Genomic DNA, 7,200 nt, shown 5'->3' with positions numbered 1-7,200 from the left:
TTTGTCTTACTCTGGGTTTGAATTATATTTAAAATGGCTTCCAACTCCATATCCTCCTGCATCTTTCTCCCAAATCCTAGGACAGCCACTCTCCCAGCTTGAAATTGAATATTTACATTACCATTGAATATTTAACTACAAATGAACTACAACAGAACTCCATTCATTCTAAACTATCCAAGTTGCTCTTGGGATATGAGTTTCATATGTAAGCACAAGATAACACCTCAGTTTAAAAGAAAAAAAATGACAAAAATCACATACTGAAGAATGTAATATCCAAAGCAAATGAGAATTAATTGCACAAATGATAAATTATTAAATTTTTAATGACTGTTTGGTCTTATTATATTGTAGGCACAGCAGTGAATGGAGGGATTTTGAGGCATAATTGTCAAAACAAAAAAGACTTGAAATGTTGAAAATATAGTGAAGCTGGGAGGAGAGCAAAATCAGTTATGTGCTTTTCATGTTATATACACATATGTGCAAGTTGTGAATGTGGGTACACTGTGTGTGTGTGAGTATGGATATATGTGTGTGTTCATGTGTGTGCATTGTATGTGTATGTGTATGCATGTGTGTGCATGTGTGTGTGCACATTGTATGTGCATATGTGAGCATGTCTGTATGAGTGTGTGTGCATGTATGTGAATGTGGGTGCATGTGTGTGTGCATATGTGTGCATGTGTGTGAGTGTGTGTGCATATGTGTGAATGTGGGTACATGTGTGTGAGTGAGTGTGCATGTGGGTGAATATGGGTGCATGTGTGTGTGCATGTGTTTGCATGTGTGTGTGTGCATGTGTGTGAATGTGGGTACATATGTGTGTGCATGTGTGTGCATATCTGTGTATGTGTGTCAGTGTATGTGCATGTGTGTGTGCATGTGAGTGTACATGTGGGTGCATGTGTGTGCATTTGTGTACATATGTGTGCGTGTGTATGTGCATTTTGTGTGCATATGTATGTGCATGTGTGTGAGTATGTGTGCATGTGTGTGTGTGCATGTGTGTCCCTATGTGTGTGCATATGTACACATGTATGTGTGTCTGCATGTGTACACTTGCATGTGTGTGAGTGTGTGTGTGTTTGTGTGTGTGTGTGTGTGTGTGTGTGTGTGTGTGTGGAGAGAGAGAGAGAGAGAGAGAGAGAGAGAGAGAGAGAAACTTTGAAAATTAATATCTGTGTATAGATTTTTTTACCTGTCTAAAGAGAGGGATTGTGTTCTTTCTAAATAGAAAGGAGGTATTCTGAATACTTAATATGCTTCTTGATATTATACTGACTTATTTATCAAAGTAAATTAGAAACATTTGGAAATTGTTCCTAGATTAAGTTGACTTAGCAGAGGAAATTCGTTCTCTCTTGCATATCCATTGAAAACCCAAAGTTACCCTAGGAAAGTGGCTATGGGTCTCTGCCCAAGCAGGCTATTAGTGTTTGCACTCTGAAAGAGGGAGCATTAGTATTGAGGTAGGTATTTAGATTTTCCTTTGCTGGAACTACAGATTTTTCTCTTGGGTCCAAAAGATAATGGGAAGAAGAATCAGTATTTTTTTTTATCTCTGTCATTGTTCCTTTTCTTCCTCTTATACTCTGGCTGAAGGTACAGTGATAACTTGTCTTTAATCTTTCCTATTCAGTCAACTTAGATGACAAACATAGCAGCATGTCAGAGCACAAGTATCATCTGCTAACTAAGGGCATTTATTCATGATGGTGATGCTCTATCTTGGAATAGAAGGAATCTCCGCATAGTAACCAGACTGATATCCCCAAGTGATGACATTAACAGAACTTCTTCAAATAATCTTGGGAAAGCAACTAGTACAGAAATTGGTCAGACTACATTTGACCAGGATATCATACTCTTCTTACCTATTCTTTCCCTATTCTTTCCTGTTCACTCTAAAGCACATGCAGGTGTTGCAAAAACATATCTAGAAACTTCTATTTATCCTGCTTTTCAGTGTAGCCACATCTAATGAGTCTTTTCTTTCAGTACATTTTTTTTTTGAGAAGGTGCATACAAAGTCTTTTGTGGGACATGCACTGTGTGGAGACAAGTGTTCCAGCATTCAAATGTAAGTAATGAACCAGTGGACTACGTATTTCCTTTTGGAAAAGTTAAAGTCTTCAGGAATCATTGATTTGAACAAACCTGCAAATAAATAATATCCCAACTGAGTCTTTTGGTGGATTGAGTAAATATACAATCTAAAAACTCTGATTTTATACAAATAAATGTTATCATTTGTTGTTAGGTTGAAAGAGATATGCTAACACTTAAGAAACAAGTTTTAAAACAATAACATAAAGTAGGTGGTGGTGCAGGACAGCAAATACTAGCACTTCGGTAGCTGAGACATGAGCCTCCAAATCAATCCATAAAGTAAAATAATCATATCAACTAATTACCAATTAAATAGTGTCTAATTTGTCTTCTTCATGTAAATCATGTGTGTAGATATGTGTGTGTATGTGTGTCTGTGTGCATACACATATGTATTCATATCTATGCATGTGACTTTCTGAATATATTTATATTTATGCTACTATGGGTGACCACAGGTAAATACATTTAGTGTTCCCACAATTCCTGTCTCCACCTTCCATCTTAGTGTAGAAGAACTAAAATTACAGACATTTACATCTGCTTCTAGCTTTTCATAGATCCTTTGGATCTGAGCTTTGCTCCCCACACTTGGCTACACCCTCTGAATCATCTTCTCAATCCCTGTTTTTTCCTAAAGTTATGCAAAATTTGATCATGGAGAAAGACTATGAGATTAACCCTCCCTTTAATATGTCTTTTTGGAGAAGACCTCTTTATGGTGGATCCTTTGATACCCTGTGGAATGTGCCTTATTGTCTCTCCTTCAAGCTTCATGCCCTTGGAAAAGTGTTTTCTTCATCTGAAAGAATCCAAGAAAACTAACTCTTTCTCTCTCTCTCTCTCTCTCTCTCTCTCTCTCTCTCTGTCCTGTCAAACTCTTTGAAGGCATTGGGCTGACAGTTCTGGGTCGGACTGAGTTTAATTTTTCTCTTTCAAATCAAATTATGGGGAAAATGCCAGGGAAATGGCTCCCTAACAGCTGGCATTGTTCAGAAATCACCAAGCTTGGTGAATTTGTAAGATAAGTGTCTAAATTGTGGAAAAAGGCAGACAGCTTCTCCTCTCAGGCTGATATCTGAGGAACTAATGACTAAATGACTCAATTTCCCTCTCCACACAATGGTCTGCCTGCAAGACTGGAGAGGCTCTTGGAATTCAGGGACCTCTCCAAAAAAAAAAAAAAAAAAAATCAGTTGCAAAGCTGATTCAGAGTCTCCTCCACTGCTTTCATTTGTTATTTAATAATCTTGCAACTTTTAAAGCTGATCAGGCTAGAAGAAGGCAGATTCCTGCTTTAGGTGACCTGAGATCCAAAGAAACTGTACCATCAAGGTACTAGGAGAAATTACCTCCCCCGAAAGTAGGAATGGGAGTGTATAAGCCAAAAAGGAAGAAGCAACTCCTAAAAGTATTATTGGAGAGGCACCTTATTCACATTAAATACTAAAATATTAAAATTGATAGAGGTGAATAAATGAATTACTTAGTCTCCCATGCATTAAAATTAATTTTTCATCACCTTCTTCAGGTCACTTCCCATTGGGTTTTTAAAGCCCTCTTAATATTTTATTTGATAAAGGAAACAGGGTTCCTTTTGACATATTTGGGATTCCAGGATTTCACCAACTATCTTCACAAACAGGTATCTCAGTCCCAATAGAGACATGACAAAGAATAGCTCTATCTCTAACCTTGAACTAGACACAGTTCTTCTAAGCAGACTTCCCCCCCCCCCAATACTTCTGCTCATGGATCCATTCTCTTCTGGGTGCAGTGCCACGTTTCCATTTTCCTCTGCCACCGGCAACCATTGTCCTCTTGAAATTTTATATTGAAAAACCCGAAAGAAATTGTAGGGTCTTTACATTTGAGATTCTTTGGCTTGATCCTGGGTTTCATGGTAATAAGGGACAATACTCCCCAATTTCTGGAGAAGTTAGGAGGGAATTTTAAGACAATAACAGATAGTAAAGTAGATGATAAAACCAGAGTGGACAAATTAAACAATGAATCAAGCAAGCACCTTACAGATCTCCAAAGATAAACTTACCAAGAAACTAACAATGAAGCCCTCCTCCCCTTTTCTCCTGCCACTCTCTCATGCTGAACCTGAACTCCTTGTAGTAAGGAATGCGCCAGGATTTCACACTACTATCACTCCTTCCTGTGTCCCTTCTTTCTTACAATCATCACCACGTTGATGCATGTGTGCATGGAAAGGATTTTCACAATAAATTGTAGAATAATCAATCTCACTTTGTCTAAAATATGTCTTCCAAAGACCATGAAGTAGTAGCAAACAGAAGGGAAAGGACTTGTCTTGGGCAATATATTCAACTCCTGAATCCACATCAGCACCTTGTGACCTGAGTTCTCATTTTAGGACCTTTATACAAGTGCAAAGGCAACAGCTCTCCTGCCTTTCTGGAGTTACTGATTCTGTACAAGTCAATTAAACTGATGAAGAGAATAATCCCTGTTTGCTGATAATCGCATTTTTATCTCCTTGGAAGCTACCCAGAAAAGTGATGTCCAACTGCAGAGGCAGTTAGCTCCATGGGCTGGTGATTTGGGAAGTGGTAAAAGATAGACTGTATTATGGATAAAGATTATTTATCTCAGCATGTTATGAACACTTGTTTTATCCCTAGCAAGGAAAATTGTTCTCCTATTGTCCACATGGGGGAAAGGCATCTTTGCAAAGGAAAACATATGGCCTACCTTTAGACAGAACAGAGATGAGATGACTTCCTCTTATATCTTCTGCATCTCATTGGTTTTAACTCAAAATAGTCAATAGGCCAATGTCACAGATCAGGGGTAATGTCTCTTAATCCCCTAGCTAAACAGCTATTTTGCATGTTTATCTAGGCCAGCTAGTGACTAGACTCTGTTTCCATATTCCTAAAACATGTTCTTTTTTATCATATCTATTAAGACTAGAGGAAGTTGTAAAGACATTCTATTTAAGATCACATGTGTCCAAAGGCAAAGGTACAAATAAATTATGCAATTGCAATGCTGTCACGGTCCTGACAGTACTCAGATAAAAACATCAGCTTACAAACCAGTTCACCATGTTCCTTTTGATCATCTTAGAAAACAAGTCAAACACCGAGAGCCTCACTCAACTCAAGGGAAAATGCTGATGACACTCTGTTATTCACCTGGGTTCATCTTCTTAGTCAGCTCCAAGGGATGGAGGTCAGTTTTCCAACTGCTAGGTCTGAGCTCTGTCTACATAATATTCTCTAATGGGAAGAGAAGACACACAGAGATGTTTACTTAGTAAGAGGATTTCTTAGGTGGAAAATTCCCAAAGCTTCCAAAGAAGGGAACATAAAACTATGCTATATTGATAGTGTCCCAGAAGAGATTGCAGAGGAAGGGTCAGCGGCTAAGAACACTGCCTGGTCCATTAGAAAATTGAGTTAAGTCTCCAGCATCTTTGTGGCAGCTCAAACCATCTTTAACTCCACTTCTAAAAAACTGATGTCTTCTTTTAACCTCTGCAGATACTTCCATAAACATTGTGTGTGTGTGTATGTGTGTGTGTGTTTTCAAGGTGCATGCATAATTAGAAAGTTTCAGTGTTTTTAAAAATGTGTTGAGTTTTGCAAATACTTAAAAGGTATATATGCTTATATGCAAACATGTATGAGCCTGGATGACATCCACTGAAATGAATTTAAAGTCGTTAATGAAACACACCTGAGGTTTAATGCAGTTACTGAAAGACACTTAGGAAACACATGTTAGTGGCTTAGAACCCCACTATTCTCTATCAAATTTGCCAGGAAGCCAAAAACTTAGTGTTCAGTAACTGCTTTGCCTTCTTGATTGGAGAGCCCCATAGGTCTCAACTCCAGCAGTTACAAAGTTGCTAAAACTGTAGTATATACTTGCTCATCCCAGAGCAGAGCAATCATTACTAATGAACCCCTCTAACCTATGCACCATGTAACAGAAATGCATGTTCTTCACCTTAATTGCAGTCACCCTCTTTACTCTTATCAGACTCGCTCATTTTCTGCTCCCATAATAACCACAGCTCTTCTAAGATCTTGTCTTTGCTTATATTGTCCTTCTTATCTGTAATGAATTGTTTTATCCTTCCTCTCAGTCCTAACACAGTCCTCATCAAGATGTCCTTACACTCTATCTCCCCTTTTGTCACCTCTGTCTCCAATTCAGAAGTGAAGTCGTCTGCTGTAAATATTCACAGTATCATTTCCTCTCTGCATGGTCTTGCTAGTTATATTTTACAGATTTGTGTTTCTTCTGACACTTGGGTAACACGGTCTTTCACTCATCTTTGATTATCACCCCAGAGGCTGGTGTCTGGAATATAAAGTATTTCATAAAGTAACTGATTATTAGATTTAAGGGAAACATAGGAGTAAAAGTCTTATCCATAGGTTGCGATCAGGTTACAGGGATCCTTGAAAGATGCAAGGATTTGGGACTCAAACACAGATATTTGAAGATGTTCTGTATTTGTGCTGAAACAAAAGACATGATTTCAATATGAAATGCCCTCTACAGATTCATGTGTTTGAACACTTGGTCCTCAGCTGTGCTGTTTAGGAAGGTTATGGACTATTTAGAAGGCAAAGTTTCATTGGCAAAAGTAGGTTACCAGAGGTGGGGCTTGAGGCTTTGTAATCCATTCCCAGTTTGTGTTCACTTACTGTGTTCTGTATGTAGTTACTATGTGACCAGATAGCACCACCTCTTTTACAGCCTCGTGCCTAACTGCATATTTCCATTCTGTTTCCATCATAATAGACTTCATCCCTCAGGACCCATGAGCCGAAATCAACCTTTTTTCTCTAAAGTCACTTTTGTCAGGGTATTTTATCACAGCAACTCAAAAGTGACTAAAATAGATTTAAGATGAGAAAGACCATGCCTTCTTGGGTAAACATGTTATCTTGGTGGAAATATGAAGGTATTCTGAGTCACACCCATCAGGGCTAATTCCCATTTCTGTTCTCTCTCCTCTGTGACTTTAATAAGAGCAAAAATATCTCTTTAGATGCTAAATTCTTAATTTTAATGGGGTCCATATAAATCCCTCAC

The 7,200-nt window shown here is 38.2% G+C and overlaps 1 long non-coding RNA gene across 23 annotated transcripts in view; it reads right to left on the bottom strand.

Moving 5' to 3' along the window:
* Positions 1–1,111: 1,111 nt before the first annotated feature.
* Positions 1,112–7,200, bottom strand: part of Gm33228 — a 395,277-nt gene continuing 389,188 nt past the window's right edge. For 15 of the 23 annotated variants that reach the window (XR_877236.3, XR_877245.2, XR_877234.2 and 12 more), the window contains one exon: positions 5,064–6,459. This is a non-coding gene — a long non-coding RNA (predicted gene, 33228). Of the gene's footprint in view, positions 4,046–5,063; positions 6,460–7,200 lie in introns of those variants that run through there. The other 8 variants (XR_877238.2, XR_877252.2, XR_003952590.1 and 5 more) reach the window with 5 other exon arrangements.

This window comes from Mus musculus, chromosome 18, assembly GCF_000001635.26.
Source record: "Mus musculus strain C57BL/6J chromosome 18, GRCm38.p6 C57BL/6J".
Taxonomy (NCBI): domain Eukaryota; kingdom Metazoa; phylum Chordata; class Mammalia; order Rodentia; family Muridae; genus Mus; species Mus musculus.
This window is presented reverse-complemented; position numbering and strand designations above follow the sequence as displayed.